Source organism: Bos taurus, chromosome 17 (assembly GCF_002263795.3).
Source record: "Bos taurus isolate L1 Dominette 01449 registration number 42190680 breed Hereford chromosome 17, ARS-UCD2.0, whole genome shotgun sequence".
NCBI lineage: Eukaryota > Metazoa > Chordata > Mammalia > Artiodactyla > Bovidae > Bos > Bos taurus.
Window position 1 is genome coordinate 66,486,859 of NC_037344.1, and position 21,692 is coordinate 66,508,550.

General features: G+C 47.6%; 1 long non-coding RNA gene across 1 annotated transcript in view; it reads left to right on the forward strand.

Annotated features, from left to right (window-relative positions):
• LOC132342642 (uncharacterized) overlaps positions 1 to 21,692 on the forward strand; it is a 120,252-nt gene that overhangs the window by 44,747 nt on the left and 53,813 nt on the right. The window contains exon 2 of the long non-coding RNA XR_009491108.1: positions 10,800 to 11,010. This is a non-coding gene — a long non-coding RNA (uncharacterized lncRNA). The remainder of the gene's footprint in view (positions 1 to 10,799; positions 11,011 to 21,692) is intronic.

A 21,692-nucleotide genomic window follows, 5' to 3' on the forward strand; every position in this document is an offset into this window, starting at 1 on the left:
AAAAAAGGAACCAGAGGAGAGAGGCCAAGAAAGGGGCCAGAGAGAGGCAGGCAGGCAGATGGCCAGAGAGAGGAGGAAAGGAGGAAATTAAGGGGAGGCGGCTGAGAACATCAGGGGAAAGGAGGAAATTCACAGGTGTCGGTCGCCCCTGGGGAGAGCAGTAGGGATGCTTTTGGTCCCGGACAGCCCAGTCTGATAGAACCTTCTGTGACAGACTTCTCCATCCAAGGTCCAACGCAATAGCCGCTCGCCTTCTGTGGCCACTGAGCCCTTGGAATGTGGCCGCAGAACCAAGGAACTGGAGTTTAACTGCATTTAAATGTAAATGCGAACAGCCATGTATTTAAATGTATTAATTTATATTTAAACGTGAACGGTCGTCTGAAGGCGGTGGCTGCATATCTGAAGTCCTGCCCTGAGAACAGTCCTTCTTGCTTCTATCAGGGGTCCAGCTTGGGTTTCCTTCGAGTCCTTCTCGGCCCCCCACTCTGCGGCTCTGTTCTGAAACAGTGTCCCTGGTGTTTCTCTCCCTCACATTCCTGGACATCCCTCCCACACGAAGGTTTAATTTTAGCTGATTCTCTCTCAAGGACAAAGTATATATTTTTATTTTAATTTATGTCGCCTGAACCATTTCCAAGTTTTACTTTTAGAACCTGTCAATATTAGTGACATGTGGCATTTTAGGTACTTTTCTGCTGGTGGGGCCGAAATTTATTGTCATTTTATGTCACTCGGCAAAATGCACAAAACGCCAGAAGTGTTATAAACAGAGACGATTTATGTTCGGGTTGGGGTGAGGTTAAGAGAATGAATATAATCCATTTTTTTTTCACAGACTTTTATGCGAGTGTGCTGGCCAGCCGGCAGGTGCACATTTGACACTCAGTGGGATGTCTTTTCCAAGCAACAGGAGATGGCAGATGCAGACGGGGCCCAATTACCGCTGCTCTCGCCTGATCACACCATGCTCTTGTGTGTGTGTGTGTGTGTGCGCGGATACTTGCCCCAGTCTTTGGCACCCAGCATGGGGCTGTGCACACAGTAGGGCTCAATTAAAGCGTGTGGAAGAAATAATGAAGGGGTGGAATCTGAGACATAAATGGGAATTCTTGTGACTCCTCTATTCCACTCTCATAAGAGTGAGCTTTTAGACCCTAGTCACTCCACTGCTCTAAACCTTTCAGTGGCTCCCCAGGACCCTTGAGTTCTAGCTCAGCAGGTCTGTCAAGACCTGGCACCTGAGGGTGTCTCTGTCTCGCCTTCTCTGAGTTACTTGCCACGCTCTGAAACATTCGTATTCTTACTGCATCTTGCTTTTGCTGTTCTGCAGTTGGAAGTGCTCCCGATCCTTCTTCTGCTGGTTATTCTTCAGTAACCAGCTCCAACTCCTCTGTCCTTTGCAACCTTCACCCTCTATCTTCCCAAAGAGAACTGATTGCTCCTTCTTTGGGGTATCTCCTGCCATATCTATCTATCTAGACATATTAATAGGTAGGCACGTATGTTTCTAGATATTTTTGTTGTTGTTGCTCTTTAGTTCCTAAGTTGTGCCCAACTCTTTGTGACCCCATGGACTATGGCCTATCGTGCTCCTCTGTTCGTGGGATTCTCCAGCAAGAATATTGGAATGGTTGCCATGTCCTCCTCTAGTATCTCTCTATCTATATCTCCACTGAAGAACTTTTCACAATGCCGTGTTGGCTTTGCTCTCTGTTGCTTCCTTCGCCAAAGAATGGTCTGGGGAGATGTATTCATCTTATGCTGGGTCTGCACGGAGAATCTGACAAAGGAAAGATAATTGGATGCCATAACAAATGGGTTCCAATCAGGTTGGTCTGCAGCATTCCCATGGCTGACTTAGGATTCAGCTGTGCTGCGTCTGCTAAGTCAATCACCCTTGTCCTCCTCCTTTCCGATTTCTGAACCTTACGGCTATTGTCTTTTCCCTCAGTGCACCCTGTCCTTAGATGTTTATGCCTTGAAAAATTCCTTTACTGGAATTTTATTGGGTTTCGTGGAGGGAAATATATTCAAGAGGTTTGTTCAGTCCACCATCTGAACTGGACGTCAGTAACAAGTGAATTGGAAGTTTAGACTTTGGGCAAATTGCTTCTCTTCCTTGGGTCTCCAGTTCTTCACCTATGAAAGGAGGGAGTTGGGCTGGGTGAGTGCTAGGGTCCAGCCAAAGTCTTGGAGGGGGACAGTGCTGGTCAGACGTGCTTGATGGGTGGTGAACAGGGGTTTGGATTTTATGCGAGAGCAGCCACCCACTGAGATCCTCTGTGATGACCAGCACTCTCCTTGTGCTTCGAATTCTCTTTCTGGCACTGGTGTCCTGCCTCCCAAACACTGCAGGTAGTGGATGGATTTGAAGTTCCCCCTCATTCAAGCCCTGACAGTCACCGACCCTCATCCAGTTCTGCAGCTTACCCAGAGCACTCACCCTCACCTAGTGGGCTCTGGGGCCAACCCCATGAGAAATCTTGAACCCCATCTTACAGATGAGAAATCCAAGCCTCAGGAAAGGCAAGGGGCTTGCCTAAGGTCATCGGGTGAATCAATAAGGAGCCAAGTGCCAGCCTTGGTCTGACTGACCTTTGACCCTGGTGTGTCCAGCATCTCCCCCGTCATGGATGCTCAGCTTCTATTTATATGGAGTGGGAAGTGATGACCCTTGGGTTGGGTCACAGAGGAGCCATAAGGGCACAAAACATCATTTAAAAATGAATCATGCAGCATGGGACTTCTCTGACTGTCCAGTGGATAAGACTCTGTGCTTCTCCTGGAAGAGGCACAAGTTCCGTCCCTGGTCAGGGAACTAAGATTCCAAATGCTGCATGGCACAGCCCAAGAAATAATTAATTATACAGCATGAAGATTTTTAGGTCCATCTGCGTTATAGAATGCATTAGCACTTTGCTCCTTTTTATGGCTGAATGATATTCCATTGTGTAAACATACACCACCTTTTGTTCATTCATCAGTTGATGGACACTTGGGTTGTTTCCTCTTGATGGATATTGCTACTGTGAACATTCCTGTGCAAGTTTATCTGATGCTACCTGAAAGAAGCCAGACACTGAAGGTCACAGGTTATAGTTAACATAAAATGAAATATCTGGAATAAGTGAATCCATGCAAAAAGTAAGAAGACTGGTGGTTGCCAGGACCCGGGGAGGAGGGAATGGGAAGTGGGCTCATTGTGGGGGTGATAAAAAGTGTTTTGGAACTAGTTAGAGATGATGGTGGCGCAACATCGAGAAGGTGCAAAACGCCGCCAAATCGGACACTTTAAAATGGTTAATTTTATGTCAGGTGGATCTCACCCCCATCAAACAATTAATTACCAAGCACTTCACACAAGTAACCTTCAGTCAGGCCCAACCGCGCATTTGCTAAGTGTCAGGCTCTTGGTGTGAAAACATATAGTAGGCACTTGGGAGAGATTTGTGGTGTCCATTCACAGATTGCCGTGTGGACTGTTTCTATCTTCAGCCAAGTCTGGTCCCCAGAACAGTGTCATCAGACCCCCCAAGCTGGTCAGAAGTGCAGGACCTTGGTCCCAATCCCCTCCCACTGAACCTCTGTATGAAACACACCTTTGCCTCTTTTTTTTTTATAAATTTTTTTTTTTCAGATGTGGACCATTTTTTAAAAAAGTCTTTATTGAATTTATTCCAATATTGTTTCTGTTTTATGTTTTGGCTTTTTGGCCCTGAGGCAGGTGGGATCTCAGCTCCCCGGATCTGGATCTCAGTTCGATCCAGACCAGGGATCAAACTCGCAACCCCTGCTTCGGTAGGCAAAGTCTTAAACATTGGACCACCAGGGAAGTCCCTGTGTGTTTGCCTCTTGAACCTACTTCCTTAATCTTCTTTGCTTCTCACTGAAGAGAGAAATGGTGGGAGAGGACTGAGGTTAAATCCCCCTGAAGTCTGTTGTCACTGAACAGGACCTGTGGTCTGTCTGTCTGTCTGTCTGTCTCTCCCCCCTTCTGGTTGCTCTCTGTCGCCCCCTCCTGCCCTCTCCCCACCCCACCCCCACCCCCAGTGTTTCCCCCACTCAGCAGAGTCCCTACCTTCCCGCACTCTCTGAATTGATTTTTCTCACTCATCTTGGCAGGTTAGTAATCACCCTTCTCAGCAGAAATTCCTTCCATTTCATTACACCCGGTGAGAAATACTGGACCACAGGGGGTGGGCTGGGGGCTGTGTTTCATTTCACTCCCGTCTCTGTGTCAGGTGAGGCGGGGAGGGGGGAGCTTCACACTGGGCTCCCCCGAGGAGGGAGGTCAGTGGTGTGAGAGGGAGTGGGTGCCCCTTTGATGCTCTTTCCAAACCCTGAGGGTCCTGCCCCCAGCCCTCTCCAGCTCTCAGCCCCTCTGCCCTTCCCTGTCCTCAGTCATCACTTGCATTTTGAGGACTTCTTGTGGCTTACAGAGCCCCCTCTTCACATCGCTCCTTTTAATCTTCACACTGCTTCTTCAAGGTTGGGATCGTCACCTCCATTGCACAGGTGAAAAAGTGAGGCTCGGAGTCATAGAGCCCCGTGCGAGACGCCTGGGAGCGAGAAGTGGGTCTGCAGGCTTTGGCTGGGTGTCCTGAACTGCTGGTCAGTAAAGGGACTGCTCCGGCCACCTCCCTGCCCTGGCGTGGTCCTGGCAGAGAGAGCTCGGCATTTGTGGGTCCACGGGCTTGGTTCCAGTCCCAGCTCTGCACTTACTGGTCACGATGCTCTGGGCAGTTGCTTGTCTCCCCGCCCCTCCTTCTCGTTAGCTGTCCAATCAGAATGGTACAGAGCTGGGAGAACCTGGCTCCCAAGAGTAGGAGCTCTGTAACGCAAACCTGGGCTTCTCCCTTCACCACCTGTGCCACCGACCCAGCGGAGGTGGCATCGCCTCTCTGGGCTCCAACCCCCCCGCCAAAGCATGTTTAGAGGTGCCATGGGTCCCTCTGTATTATTGCAAAATTCCATGAGCTAGCTTCCATGTACCTTTTAGCACATATCTGGCACATGAGCCAGAGTTCAATAAATGCTCTCGACTGAAAGAATATCATATTTCATCCAATCTAAGTTGCTGTCGTGATGGCAAGATGTACCCTGAATTCAGAGATGCTAACATATATATATATATATATATATATATATATATAAAGCATGCTTAGAATCAAGAGCTTTCCTCCTGCATGTGGTGCCTGCCCCATGTGGGACATAAGAATAGGCACCTTACATACATTTCCTGACAATAATCCTAAAAGGTACAGTTTATTCTCCCCATTACAAGCTGGGAAGACTGAGGCTCACGGAGGCGAAGCCACTTCCTCTGTGTTATATCGTTTGTAAGAGGTGAAGCTAGGATCAACCCAGGTCTCTCTGCTGCCAAGTCCAATGTGCAGATGGAAAAAAGCAGACCTGACTGTGTTTTGCAAAGTACCAAATTCCAGTCATATGTGTCGAGGGGGAGAGAAGGAGGAAAACTGATAATAATGATAAGAATAATGTCTGCTCAGCACTGGGTACCTGTCATGCACCAGGCACAGGGTTTAAGACCCCTGTAACAACACTGCTATAATCCCTATTTGACGAATGAGCAGACGGAGGCTCAGAGTGGGAAAGCAGCTTACCCTGAGTCACACAGCCAGCAAATGGTGAAGCTTCAGGGCCCCAGGTTGACTTAACCCTTAAGCTGATACTGGAGACTGCTCACCTTGGATGCAGGGAGCTTAGCTGGAAGGACCCTCTCTACCCTGGGTGGCCTCCCCTTGGCCCCCTGCCCCTGCCACAGGCTCTCCAAGCTGGGTGTCTACTAGGTTCTCAGCCACTTTTCTGTAACTGGTCTGTCTTCAGCCCCTCTCCGTGCCTGTCGGGCCCCGGGGCTGAGGTGGCAGCCACGACCACGGAGACTGAGAGAGTGCACAGTATGCAGATCGCCCCATTAACATTTCATGCGGATTCAAAAATTCAGTGTTGACTCCGGTGACGCAAATAGGTATGAAAATTCCGAGGAAGGCACACTCATTGTTACCGAAATCAAATGGTTGAACGGCCACTAATGAGGCAGACAAGGAGCCTTGCGCACCCTCTGAGGATTGGGGTAGACGAGAGGAGCAATCGCGCTACATTATTCATACCCTCTTGTCTGAGTTTCATATCTCAAGGAGGCTCTGGAAGGGGAAGGGAGAGAGGGCAGAGGCAGCGGAGGGGGTGGCGGGAGACGGCCGCTCTGCCAGCTGCACTAGGTCGGGTGACTAATTGACAAGTTCTCACAGAGCCCCTTCCCCAGGGTGCCCTCTCTTCCAGCTCTCATTTTCAGCTCCTGCCCACAAGCACCTGCCTCGCTGCTAGATCGCCCCCATCCACGGCCCTTGTGCTGTGTGTCAACTGGAGAGGGCCAACGGGTGGAGGTGGGCATGCGCGGCTGGCTTCCGGTCCTGGCACCGTGCGAGCTCCGGCTGGTGGCGAAACCTCTCTGAGTCTGCAAAACAGGGAAGCCCATCAGCAGTTCTTCTGCCTACTTTGCCGGGGTGGAGGGAGAATGGAACGTCTGAGGTTCAGAGGCTGCGTCTTATACTTGCATGCTTAGGAATCACACAGGGATCTTGCTGGATGGAGAGTCCAGTGCCGCCAAGTCAGGGGTGGGGCCTGAGATTCTGCATCCCCAGCTAGCTCCTGGGTGAGACGGGGCCACCGGTGTGTGGACCCCAGCCTTGGAGGCTCTAGCAAGGCCATGCTAACAGGGAAGCACTCTGTAGGGTGGATCTGCTGGTCCTCAAGGCTTTCTGCTTTGTATCCACCTCCCTGGGCAGTTTGGAAAGGTGTGATGCCCACAGCATCCCTTGAAGGTTGAGTTTAATTGGTTGGGCCCAGATCATGGCATCTGGTCCCGTCACTTCATGGGAAATAGATGGGGAAACAGTGGAAACAGTGTCAGACTTTATTTTTTGGGGCTCCAAAATCACTGCAGATGGTGATTGCAGCCATGAAATTAAAAGACGTTTACTCCTTGGAAGGAAAGTTATGACCACCTAGATAGTATATCAAAAAGCAGAGATATTACTTTGCCAACAAAGGTCCGTCTAGTCAAGGCTATGGTTTTTCCTGTGGTCATGTATGGATGTGAGAGTTGGACTGTGAAGAAAGCTGAGCGCCCAAGAATTGATGCTTTTGAACTGTGGTGTTGGAGAAGACTCTTGAGAGTCCCTTGGACTGCAAGGAGATCCAACCAGTCCATCCTAAAGGAGATCAGTCCTGGGTGTTCATTGGAAGGATTGATGTTGAAGCTGAAACTCCAGTACTTTGGCCACCTCATGCGAAGAGCTGACTCATTGGAAAAGACCCTGATGCTCAGAGGGATTGAGGGTGGGAGGAGAAGGCAACAGCAGAGGATAAGATGGCTGGATGGCATCACCGACTTGATGGACATGAGTTTGAGTGAACTCCGGGAGTTGATGATGGACAGGGAGGCCTGGCATGCTGTGATTCAAGCGGTTGCAAAGAGTTTTAACCCCGACCCCTCTTGGTTCTTATATGCAGCCAGATTATGGCAGTCCCTATTATTAATACTTTATTGTTCATTGCCATCATATTTCCTGACCATTTTCCAAGACCCTGTCTTTCCCGACTCCCCTTCAGCCTCCAATGCCACTTTACATTGGATGTGTGTGTGTGTGTGTTGCGGGGTGGGGGTGCATTTGTTTCCTTCTCAGTAAACAATATCGTTTGCAAGAAGGAGCCCAAGGACCCACTTGTTTGCTCTCAGGGTGGTGCGGAGGAGGGGAGAGACTGCATCCTACGGGACTGACTTCTCTCCAGGGGCAGCACCCAGGTTCTAAGGGTCCACTCTCTGGAGAGGCAAGGAAAGTGTGAATCAAGGGCCGCTTGATGCTTGATGGTCTTCGGCGCTTTCTAACACACTGGCGACATAGTCTCTCAAAGGGTACAGCAGGCTCCAGAGGAGCCAGGGATGTAAAGCTAGCTTGGCAGGAAGGGGTTGATCTCTACCGGCATGGAATGTGCAATCCCACTGTTGACCACGCACCCGGCATAACTAATAAACAGGTTCCTGAGCGGAGCACTCCCTGCATTTCGTAATTATTACTCGGCTATAAAAATCCCTTCTCCCTCCTGCCAACATTATCTTAGTAAACGTTATGAGCGCTCACGAGGTTAATGCAGGGCCGTAAATCCGCAGTGGGTCGAACAAGTGAGACTTGAGGAACTGTTCATAAATCTACTGGAACGGCTCCAGTTTGTTTATTTAATAAAATATCATTTCATAGAAATGCACAGGGCACTGCGGGGTTCGCACCTCGGCGGGCGTGCATGGGGAGGGGGGTGAAGTGAGGTTTGCAGAGGATGGTGGGCGTGTGCACACGGGCGTGCACAGAACATCAGGCACCCGGGTGGAGCAGTCAGCTGCCTGGTGCCCGGATAGCTGTGTGGTCTGTTATCACACCAGCCATTCTGAACTCAGAACCTGTTCCACTTAATGCCGGCCTGTTCTCTCGGAATTCCTTAATGGGCCTCGTCAATATTTGAAACGATGCTACAAGGCCCAGGACATGTGTAAAGCTGTTTGCACAACAAGAACACCTCCCTGAGCCAATCTTCTGGGATTTGTTAGGGGCGCTTTGCCCAAGCTGGGCTGTTAAATCAACCAGAAGTCAGGCTTCCCCACATATTGTGGAATAAAATGCCCAAAACACGGGCACTGGAGGAAACAGACGTGGGTTCTAACACCAGATTCGCCCCTAACCGGGGAGATGGCCATGGTATTCACGTCTCTGGCCTCAGCTTCCTTCTCTGGACCACAGGAATTATCGTGGTACAGAGATCTGTGATGTGAAATGCGGGAGGACCAGAGTGGGGAACCAAGATGGCTGTCTTTGCTGTTTCACTCACCTGCACGTCTGCAGCATTGCACAGCGCTGAAAGGCCTTTGCTAATCAGTTTTGGCTGCAGGTCATCTTCAGAGTCTTCCTTCTTTTCTGTTTAATTGGCAGGGCCCCCATCTGAAAATAAAAGACAGTAGGATAGGATTAATGGAAGCAGCAGAAGTAATGCAGAACCTAGAGGTGGTATTCCTGCCAAGTGGGGGTTCGCTTCCCTGGACTTACCATGGGAATCAAGTCACAACAAAGGAGAGAGACAGCGTGGTCTTGTGGTGAGGACCACCAAGTCCAGAGACCAGGCTCCAAGTCCTGACTCTAACACTTGACTGTCTGAGTGATCTCTGTGGTCGAGCATTTTAACTGCTGAATTCTTGGGGAATGATACTTTGTTTTAAAGATGAAATGTTACCTTCCCCTCGACCCCCCTGTGTTTTTTCTTTTTTGGCTGTGCCACCGGGTACGTAAGATCTTAGTTCTCCAGCCAGGGATTGAAACCACACCCCACTGCATTGGAAGCACAAAGTCTTAACCACTGGACCACCAGGGAAGTCCGCCTGTGGGATGATCTTAACATCTGCCTCTTAGGGTTCAAGCTGATGTGGGTGAAGTGTTTGTATAGGCCTGACATGTTGTACAAAGTCAATAAACAATGGACAGATGGCTAGTAGAGGAAACGAAAGAGAGGCAGAGATGAGGTGAGCCCCCTCCCACCTCAGGTGTTCCCTGGACTGTCCCAGTTTGGAAACCACAAGGTCTCACTCCCTGGGAACTCCCTTCGTCCTGGGAAAACTGAACGGTTGGCTTCCCTAGCAGGAATGGATAAGTCAATACTTGAAGCACTCTCAACTCTGGGTTTAATTTGGCCACAGCTATTGATGATTTAATAACAGCTGGCTGGTTATAGAGGCTCCATCTAAAAGACTCTAATTCCCCAAGGCTAATTGCTGAGCATTTGATTAACCCAGTGGCTCTCATTAGAATCACCTGAAGAGCTTTCTAAACATACCAATGCCTGGGCCTCATCCCAGACCAGTCTTCCTCCAGCTCACCGCTATTGACATACTGGGCTGAATAAGTCTTTGTGGTCGGGGGCTGTCGTGTCCATTGAGGCATGTTGAGCAGCAACCTTGGACTCTACTCTGAAGATGCCAGCAGAAATGCCCTAATCTCAAAATAAATAAACAAATAAATACCTCCTGGTTAGAATCAGCCCAAGTTGAGAACTAATGTCCCAGACTAATTCAAGAAGTTGGGGACAGGGTAGGAACCGAACCTTGGTATTTCATATTAAATTCCTGCCCATAGCTGACTTTAGCATTTCCCCGGGGCCAAACTCCTTGTTGAGCTAGTGGTAAAGAACCCACTGCCAGTTCAGGACACATAAGAGATGTGGGCTTGATCCCTGGATTGGGAAGATCCGCTGGAGAAGGCAATGACCACCCACTCCAGTATTATTGCCTGGGAAATCCCATGGACAGAGAAGTCTGGTGGGCTATGGGTCCATGGGGTCGCAAAAGAACTGGACACAACTTAGTGACTAAACAACAACAGTAGGCATATGATTTTATTAACTTGATCTGACACCCTGATGCAGGAATTCCTATGATTCCCCCTTCAGAGGACAAGAAAACTGAGGTCTGAAGAGGGAAAACAATTTGCAAGTGGAGATGACAGGACTCAAAATCAGGGTTGTGGAGGGCGGGGGTACAGCATTCTATGGAGAAAAAGATGGAAGTTTCAATATTTAAGTTTTCTGGCTGCCAACACGAGAGGCGCTCCAGGTTTTGCAGGATTCCAGTCATTCCAAAATGACTTAGATCTGAGTGGAAGTGGCCAGCAATTAAATCCTTGGCATTCGGATTACTCCAAACACTCATGTAGGCAAACATTTTTTCCTTCTTTTAGATGCAATCTGGATGAGCCAGCGGGAAACCAGACAGTGAGGGGTGGGACACACAAGGTCTTCTGCCTTGACTTATCAGAGCTGCGCCCTCCCTCCTCTACCTTCTTCAACCCGGAACCTCCTTCTTCAACCCGGAAGTGTTCAGCCCAGCCCTGGCCCTCGCCGGAAGTGTCTACGGGTCTTGGAGCTGAGACAGGAAGTGACTCGGGTGAGGTTAGTGTTTCTCAGATTTCCTTCAGGGTGAAGGGTAGTCACAACGTAATCGTGAAAAGCAATTACAGGCTTCACAGTAGTCCAAATGGAGAGTGAGTTTTCTGACTGCCAGGAGGGGAAACATTTTAGGATTGGTTTCCTAAGAGGAATCCATCACTTTGATTTTAGCCGTGGTGGTGAACACAACGTTTGGTCCAATTTTAGAAACGTTCTGAGACAGGAATAGGTTGTTCCTTGTCTTTGTCAGACAGTAACTGAACGTTTTCTGAGTCTAGGATGGATACTGGCTAAAAATTTACGTTCAAAGACAGTTCTGTTTCTTTAGAATCACACCAGAAATTTCTAATGTAACGACAGTGATTCTTAACCCAAGTGGAAATGTGTATTGGTTGAAATATCTGTTATAACCATTAAACTTGGTTGAGAGAGAAGAGTGTGGTTAAGAGGAGCCAGGTCTCACGTGCATCACAGAAGACCTCAGAAGATGAGACGAAGTTCATTAGTAGAGGAAGCGGGAAAGTTGGGAAGGCAGGAACAACACTTGCAAATCCATGGGGCCATGAGGAGCCCAGTTGTACTGGGGGTCAGGGCAAATTTCAGTGGCAGGAGCTGGGAGTATATGAAATGGGGAGGTCAAGAGATGCAGCTAGTTGGGGAACGTCTGAGAATTCTTACCCTGCAGTCTGCTTTTCCTCGGACACTCAGCAGAAGCAAGCTTTTACCCCGATCCCTACCACACCTCTGACAATTGGCTTGGAGGCCTGGCTTCCTGACCTCCGTCATCACTGACCTCCTTTTAGGATTGTAGACATCTCCACCACCCTGTGGACTCCTGACTATTTCAGGTTACATGGAAAAAGGGAATTAAGGTTGCATATGGAATTAAGCCTGCAAATCTACTGACCTTGAAATGGAGAGATCATCAGGATTCTGTGAGTGGGCCCAGTATGAGCATCAGTTCAGTTCAGTTCAGTTCAGTCGCTCAGTCGTGTCCGACTCTTTGCGACCACATGAATTGCAGCATGCCAGGCCTCCCTGTCCATCACCAACTCCTGGAGTTCACTCGGACTCACATCCATCGAGTCAGTGATGCCATCCAACCATCTCATCCTCTGTCGTCCCCTTCTCCTGCCCCCAATCCCTCCCAGCATCAGAGTCTTTTCCAATGAGTCAACTCTTCGCATGAGGTGGCCAAAGTACTGGAGTTTCAGCTTCAGCATCATTCCCTCCAAAGAAATCCCAGGGTTGATCTCCTTCAGTATGAGCATAGGAGTTCCTAAAAGTGGAAGAGAGAGAACTAGAGAGACGGCAGCACAAGGAGGAATCGGCCCAGCATTTCTGGCTTTGTAGATGGAGGAAGGGGCTTTGAGTTTAGGAATGAGGCAGCCTCTAGAAAGAAGCCTTAAAAGGCAGGGAAACTGGTTCTCCCTTACAGTCTCCAGGTGGAACACAGCCCCAGTGACTAGCCTAGTGAGACGCATTTTGGGCTTCCGATCCCTAGAACTGTAATAAAGTAAGTCTGTGTTATTTGAAGCCATGGTGTATGTGGTTATTCATCACAGCAACAGTAGGAAACTCATCCAGACCCCCATTTCTTCATCTGAGAAATGAGTTTAATAATCATGCCTCATTGTGTATTGAAAATTGAGTTAATGGACATCAAACATTTAGCACAGATCAGGGCCCACAATATGTGTTCTTTTCTAGTGAGGCTGTAGGTGGATGGAGTTCAGGTCTACTAGCTTAGATGTGTTTGGCTGCTCCAGTGAGGGACTGGAGGAAAGAATCTTGGACTAGGGATCGGGAGGACGGGGCACAAGTCATAGATCTGTCTCTCACTAATAGACAGATGATCTCAGACTTGTTCTTACTGTGATCCAGGTCTCAGTTTTCCGGTCTGTGTGATGGGTGTGGGGGGAGATGGCCCATAAGCATCCTTCCAGCTGTGACCTTCTTATGAGGATTCATACTGTTGGGGGTGGGTAGGGGGCTTTTGTAGCTCACTTGAAGCCCTTAGTTTGGTTTTCTGAGAAAGTGCACTTCCCATCATGTTCTTGAGACTTTAGGGTTGATGGTGGTCACCCCGATGCACTCGCTTCTCCCTGCATCGTGAATAAGGCCTAGGGTCAGGGGAGCATCCTGAGACCACAGGCCAAATTGACTGGTCTCTGCTGATGTCCAGTCCGTGTCCTCAGGCACATCAATTCCTCCCCAAACTCACAAAGCAAACCAACAGTTAAACATGTAATATCACTTTGTCTCCTCAGCCAAGTCGATTCCTGAGGCCTCCTGGTGCAGTTGAGCTGAGATGGGTTTCAGTGGTGGCTGGGCTACTTGCTTATGAGCAAATTGCTCAACTCCCATGAGCCTTAGTTTATCCACCTGGCAAATGGGGATAATAATAAGCAACATTAGACTAAAGTAGATTCAACCTCATAAAGTCATTGTGATAACCAGTATATTAATTCAGGTAAAGCAGTATGATAATTGCTATGACCTGCAGGAGACAGGGGTAGTGTTAACCCTTCCAGTGGGGGATGATGATTGTAGAAGGTTATACCTAAGCTGAACTTTAAATGGCAACAAGGTATGTGAAAAGCTTAGTATAATACCTGAGGTGGATTATATGCTTATAAAGGAAAAGGAAGAGAATAAGAAATGAGGTTGCTGGGGGATCCAGTACTCCCCCGAGGCTCCCTGAGTCTGATCCACCTTAGTCCTGAGGCTTCTCCTCTTCCTGCCTCTCTCTCTTGCCCCATCGCTGCACCCATGCTTGGTCCTGGCCCTGAGCCTTGAATCCTACTGCAGGGGCACCCAGAAGGCACAGGCACGACAGGAGAGGGAGAGAGGCAGAGCTGGAGAGAGGGGCTTGAAGAAGATTGATGCCGGCATTGTCGTCATGGCAACGACAGGATGGGCTTGAGGCCCCACTGCCGGGACCAGCTCCTCCAGCTCCTTCTGGATTCCAGAGCCTTTGAGGGAAGGCAAGAGGCTCAGGTGGGGGCCCTGAGAACACAGGTGGGGTCTCAGGGTGACAGCCAGGGAGGAGGCGGCTCTGGGACCTGCCAAATCAATGGGCTCTTAGAGAAGGCCTGTCCAAATCCCTGAATTGAAAGATGAGGAAACTGAGTATTAAGGAGGAAAGTGGTGAGGACAATGTTTTCTAAGCACATAGTAGGTAACTGGTACTTTCACCTCACTTCTAATGACGTGTCTCTCTTTGCCACCTGACTGTGTGATTTGGGAGGGCAGGGGAGCATCTTGGTTATGGGTTAGGTGTCAGAGAGACCTGGTTTCAAATTCTTGCTTGGCCACTTACCCAGTGGGTGGTGGTGCCTGTTATTACCCCTGAGTCTCAGTTTCCTCATCTACAAAATGGATGGAGTTTATGATTTATAATATTGTCTGCCTCATAGAGTGGTTGAAATTTTTGAATGACATAACTAATATAAAATGCTTCATATGGTGCTTGGTAAAGCATAAATGCTCAATAAATATCCCTATAATAATAATATTATAAGGTTAGCCAGCAAGAAGCAGCTTCACATTTTGCTGGCTGGAAAAAAATATCCACTGTATTTGTGTAGCATCATGAGAGGCGGGATCTACTTTACTTCTTAAACCATCTGGTTTTGCCTCTTTGCCTGCCTTACATTTATAGCTATATTTTTCTGTCTCTTGGAGAGCAGAGCTCTATTTGCTAGGGAAAGCCCATAGGTCAGTAGTCAGGAGATATAGGTTAATAATAAATAATAGTTCTCATTTATTGGGAGCTTACTATGTGCCAGGCTCCTTGCTAAATGTTTGGCATGAATTCTTAACAATGATTCTTTGTTAGGTGCTCTTATTATTCCATTTTAGAAAAGAGGAAGCTGAGGCTCAGAGAGGTTACATCTATCACCCAAAGTCACAGAGCTGGTAAGTGGCAGAGATGGGACCTCAGCCACAGGTGTGTGCTTATTCTTGAGAATGAGGGGCAGGAAGGACTGATGCCGCTGACCTTGGTCCTGAAACCTTAGTGGCCTATCGGGCTGAGCTATTCCTTAGAATTCCTGTTCGTCAGTGCCCCCTGTCCTGCCTCTGCTAGAAATCTGACAGGTAAGAGAGGACGCCTTGGGGAAGGAATATAGAAAGGAAAGAACACAAGAAGTCAGTGAGAGAGAGAATCAGGGCCTTTTGCAAGGAGATATTTCATGAAAGGTTGCCGAGGAGAAATAAAAGTGACTTGATTATATATATATGTGTGTGTGTGTGTTCATATATATATATATGTATATATATATGAAAACAACATTGCTGGGGGAAGTGCTTTTGGAGACAGCTGATCTTCACCCTGCTTGCCACATTAGTGGCTAGCAGCCTATTTTCTGTCCCTCACAAGTGGGGTCTCTGTATCCTTGCCTCATAGAAAAGTGAAAAGTCCAAGTGTGACGCCTGGCACACCTGGGTGCACTCTCTTTAGCCCTTCTCCTGGTTTTATCAGTAAGTATCCTCTGCGTACATTTGCTCTGGCCACGCTGCATCCCGGCCAGCGATTACCCACCCAGAACATGGATTTCCTGGGAAGAATTTCTGCAGCCCAGCCACCCAAGTTCATCTGTAATGCGGGCTTTCCCTGCCATAAAGCTCCAAGCTGCTCGGCAGAATTTGGAACCACGTTTCCCTGCTTTAAAAAGTGCCTCGAGTGAGGATTGTGTTCAGTGGTGGCATGTAAATGCCTCTTTCAAGAAGGGAAATTGCTTTGAAGTTACTATTTCCCTGGCTTTGATAATAATCTGCTTAATGTCTTGTGTCAAACTAATTACAGCATAATTACCTTTTTTAATAACAGGTACTTTTAATTGGTGCAGGGTTAAACAATTCTGTTGTAAAAATCAGTTGTTTTACATTCATGGCTATAGTTTACAAAGAACTGGGACAACCTTGTAATATTAAACACTCCACAGAGCTAGGATGGGGTGTGGATGAGAAGGCTGCCATGCCTCCTCTCCTTGACTTTGGACCGCATTTCTTGTGATGCTTCACCTGCTCACGGACAGAACTTCTTATGCCAAACTCTTAGAAAAAGAGAGGAAGGATGCTTAGGGCTACGTGTGTTCACATTCTTCATCCTGCTTCCTTCTTATCTGTACACACGCAAGAGCAAGTCAAAGAAGTGCTGTTGCCTCCATTAAATAGATGGCTCACCCGAGGCGCAGAGAGGTTGGGAACCTGCTGCAGGTCACAACGTCAAGTGGACGAATTCAGACTCTGAACTCATGCCCTTTGTCTCCAAATCCAGAGTTTTTGAAGGGTAGTATGATTGAGTGGTTAAGAGCTTGGGATGAGTCTGGAATCTAAAATATCCGGGCTCAATCCTAGCTCTATAACATAATTACCGAGTGACCTCAGATGACTCCTTACCCTCTCCAGGCCTGTTTCCTCATCAGTAAGCGTGTGTGTGTGTGTGCTCAGTCGCTCAGTCGTGTCCAGCTCTTTGCGACCTCATGGACTGCAGCCTGCCTGCCAGGCCCCCCTGTCCATGGAATTTCTCAGGCCAGAATACTGTCATGGGTTGCCATTTCCTGCTCCAGGGGGTCTTCCTGACCCAGGGACTGAACTCATGTCTCTTGTGTCTCCTGCATTGGCAGGTGGATTTATTACCACCACACTACCTGGGAAGCCCCCATCAGTAAGAATAAGAAGTGATAATAGTATCCAGCTCATGGGACTGATAAGATAATAGAAAACAACATAGGTGATGTGTCTAACACAGTAGGTACTCATATGGTGGTAATTCCTCCTATTCCCCTCTGAGCATTGCTACAATTGCGCTTTTCTTCTCCTGGATTCTTTCCTTATTAAAAAAAAAAACTCTTGAGTACCCCCATGGATGTATTTCCTCACGTCTTGGCTGAAAAAAAAAAGTGCACACACTCATCTCATTACTGCAGCTTTTTGCATTTCATTAAAAAACCTGACAGGCCATTTCATAATAATTTATTAGCACAGAGTCGATTTTTATTAATTACAATCATTAATTTATCAGTGTTCCCGTCATCCGAAGTTTGGTCAGAAATGAAAGGCGAGAAGTGCAGAGAGAAAAATGGGCGAGATGGAAGTTGGGGGGCTCAGGGCCCAGTGGCATGGGGGTGGGGAGGGAAGGGGCTCATGGGTTGGTGGGCCCGATGGCGCAGGGGGCACCGCCCTGGATGCAGAGCCTGGGGGAGGGGCAGTGTCTACACTGGTGGTCATGGGTCTGACCGTTGAGTGATGCTTGCTTTCTTAATGCGGAAACAAAAGAAGTGTAAAGTTGATACATACAGGGCCTCACAGACATCAGGAGCAAAATCCTCCAAGCTCTGTCTCTGTGTCGCCCTTCACCTTCACCCCTCACCTCTCTCCCCCTTGCTCACTCCACTTGGACAGTCGTTGTTCCAGCTGATATTTACCTCTCCCTCTGGTTGTCAGCTTCTCGAAGGCACCAACCTTGTCTTGGCCGTCACTCGAATTTCCAGATCCTACTAGAGAATTCAATGGATACCTGTTAATGGGTCATCTACCCAGCCTCTGCCCGTTTTAAGGATGCAGAAACTGAAGCCCAGAGAGGACGCCTGACCTGCTTAAGGTCACACAGCGCCCTGACAGCTGAGTCAGACACAGGAATTCAACCTGCTGGACCTTTGACCAGTGGCCTGTCCCTTTCTTACATGTCCCCCCTTTTTGTGTGTTGGCTTTTCCCTCCACCTCAGCCCTTGGGGTGTCTCTTCTTTTCATCGGAAAACGTACAATGAAAAGCCAAAATATGGATTGCGAATAAAGGTGAGGCTATTCCCTCTGAGAGGCACAGGGTTGGTTTCCTTCTGGGTCCTCATCTTCCTTCACTGAACCTCGTTTCTGGCACCTACATTCTGGCTTGTTCTTCTCTGGGCAGGGAGCCCTTCTAATGGCTGCAGGAGAATCACTGTAGAATCACTGAAAAGTGAGCCGTGGAAACACTCAGGTACTGGGGTCCACCCTGGAGCTGTGTGATCCACGGGCTGATGTCTGAAGGGTGGGAGTCACTGCTCTTGGGGGGTCCTTAGGCAAGGGGTCCAGTATTCCTTAGCACAGTTCCTGGCATTTTGTAGGCTCTCAGCAAGTAGCAGTGGACACAGTGCAGCATATTCAGTGAGCCCAAGGTCGCACAGAGCTGTAAGACTCTGTCCTTTGGGGCAGAGAGGGAGGAAAGGAAGAGGACCACCATTACCTCGATGTCAGGAGTCGGGACCAGCACCTCTGCTTCATCAGCAGGTGGGGTGACAGCGTGCTTTGTGCATCAGCACAGCATCTGAATATCCTGTTCCTGACCATGCACTCCTGTCTCATGTCTGCTATACACCGTGTCTGGGTGTATAGCCATGCCTCACATGTGTTACCTACTCTGGAGAAGTGGGTTTGGGTCCAACCTGAGATGCATAAATCTGCCCAGTTCTGAATGGTGAGGAAAGTGAGGATTAAAGTATCTATATTAAATGACATCAATGTTAGATATAGAAACTCTGGGACATAGTGAAGGACAGGGAAGCCTGGTGGGCTGTAGGTCTTGTGGTTGCAGAGAGTTGGACACGACTTGATGCCTCTTCCCTGGTGGCTCAGCTGGTAAAGAGTCTGCCTGTAGTGCGGGAGACCTGGGTTCTATCCCTGGGTCGGGAAGATCCCTTGGAGAAGGAAATGGCAAGTCACTCCAGTGTTCTTGCCTGGAGAATCCCATGGATGGAGGAGCCTGGTGGGCTGCAGTCCACAGGCTCACAAAGAGTCGGACACAACTGACTTTTTTTCCTTTTTTTAGTGACTGAACAACAACGGCATTCTATAGCGGATCTCTCATTTTTCAACACAGTGCCTGGGAACTTAACCTGTGGATACCACAATTATTTGGGCAGTGGGGGCCCAGGTGCACAGAACTGTGTAGACCCTCTCTGCAAGGACTCTTGTAAATTACCCACCCCTGTCTTCCACCCGGATGCCCCTCCTCTTGACCGCGTTGGCACGCATTCCTAGTTTTCATGACCTCCAGCCCACAGTCTGGCCGTTCATACATACTTGTGTCTTTGGAAAATGTATGGTGTGTGTAACTTCGTAAATTGCAGAATTGATTGGGTTCTTTTTCTGGATTTTTATTCTTTTTCAACATCATTGAAATTTTTATTTGTTTATTTATTTATGGCTGTACTGGGTCTTTGTTGCTGCATGCGGGCTTTCTCTAGTTGCGGAGACTGGGGGCCACTTTCTGTTGTGGTGCCCGGGCTGCTCACTGTGGTGACTTCCTCTTGTTGGGGAACATGGTCTCTAGGGCGCACGGGCTCAGTAGTTGTGGCGCATGGGTTGCTCTGTGACATGTGAATCTTCCCAGACCAGGGGTCAAACCCGTGTCTCCTGCAAGGGCAGGAAGATTATTAACCACTGGACCACCAGGGAAGTCCTCAGCATCATTTCTGAGATCTGCTGCTGCTGCTGCATTCAGGTCTGACTTCTTTTTTCCCGACAGTTGTAGAGTATTTCCCATTTCTCAGTTTGCCTCCCACCACATGTTGACTCACCTGCTTCTCCAGGGAAGGAGTACGGCCAACCTTGTGTCAGTATAAGGAGCATGCCATGAATACCCTTGTGCGTATCTTCCTGTGGCCCCGACTGAGAATGTCTTCCAGCTCTGTCACCAACGATGGCTTTGCTGAGCTCTTGAGTGTCTGCACATTTAATTCCGCCAAGTGTGGCCAGACTGTTCTCAGACGGCTGTGTCCTTCACACTCTCTCCAGCTGTGAGTGAGAATGGCTCTTTCACCACATTTTTGCGAAGACACAATACTATCTTTCCCTTTGACTTTTGCCAGTCAAATGGGGATAATGTGGTACTTCATGGTTAATTTAATTTCCATGTCAGTCATCACTGGTAATCTTGAACATGTAATATACTTATTAGAATTTTTTTCCCTTTCTGTGAGTTATTTATTAATGTATTTTGTCCATTTCACTATTGGATTTTTAAAGGTTTTTTTTTTTTTTTTTTTCTGATTTATAGATCTCGGTGTTTCCTAGAGAGTTATCCTTTGCAAATATCTTGTTTCATTCCATTGGCCTTGTGCTAACTTCATCTATGGTGTTCTTGGGACGGATATCTTTAATTTTGATGTGGTAAATTCCATTCTTTACCTATGTTATCATCTCTAATGTTGATATGTCTTCAAGAAATTCTACTCCCTCCTGTTGAAGGTCACAAAATATTCTCCTGTTATTTTCTTTGGTTTGCTTTCTGCTTTTTTGCTTTTCATGTCGAGGTATTTAATGTATTTAGATTTTATTTTTGTATATGGTGTGAGGTAGGAATCCACCTTGATTTTTCCCTCTTGAGTAGTTGAGTTGTCTCAATATCATACTCAATAATTCATCATTTCCCCACTGTCTGTGATTCTACCTGCCTTTCTATTATCTATCTATCCATCTAGTTTACTTTGCTCTCCATTTTGCTCCATTTGTCTTTTAAAAAATATACTATTAATATGGTTGTATCTGTCTATCTACTTTATCTCTGCTCTCTATTTGCTCCATTTCTCTTTTAAAAAATATACTCTTAAAATGGTTGTAATCAACAGTGGCAAAAGCTAAGCATCTCAGTAGGGTTATAGGAAGTTGAGTTTGCAAAAGGACTTTAGAAATTACTTTGTCTGATCACGTAGTATCACACATGGGGCAATTAGGCTCAGAGGATGGCAGCTTCACATTCAAGGACACAGTCAGAAATGGAATTCTTGTGTCCTGACCCCCACTCTCATCAAGCATTCCTGAATATTTGTTCCCTTTCGTGACTCCTGAGGGTGTTTGGATGCAAGTGCCTTTTAGGGGCAAACATATTCCAAGCCTTAATGTTAAATTAAATACCAAATACCTTAACATTTTAAAAAATGACATTTATTATACTGAGTTGTAAACAGAGGAAAAATTACAATAGAATCCAGTGTAGGTCTTACATAAACGGCACCCATTCGGTGTAATGACTCTGAGAATGTCAGTGCTAACAAGCACATAATTGGCACCGGGGAGATAATTTTTGCCACCTTATGCAAAGGGGAAAACGTTCTGCATAATGATTTTACCTAGGAATATTCTTTATTCAACAGGCCCATTTGCATAACCCTCCCAACTTCCTTGAGTTAACACAAAATGCTCTGGAGACATTGCCAAGTCTCTTCCAGAAGACGTCTGCTTCTTTTTCTTCTTCTTCTTTTTTTTTTTTTTAAACTTTCCTACTCCCCACCCCCAGCTTTATTGAGATATAATTGACATATAACATTGTGTTAAGTTTACGATGCTTGCTGCTTGAAATCAACTCCCCTCTCTCGAGCGTGTGGGTGTTGTGTGCCAGGGCTGTGCTCCCTGCCTCAAGTGCATGATTTGTATTTGCACTTAGAGCATCCTGAAGTTGAACTTTTTTTTCGAGAGCCGGATTCTTTTCTGTTCTGTTCTTCACGAGATGCAGGAGGGGCTAACTGTTGTCGAATGAATATGTGAGTGAGTGCCTGTCATGATGATCCTAGGAGGTCGAGTTTTTGTCACTAGAAATTGAAATCACTGGGTAAACTCAAAAATGCCAGTCAGTGGCCAACTGGGATTTGAACACAGATCAGCCGGACCCCAGATATATTTATCTTACAATCATATCCCAT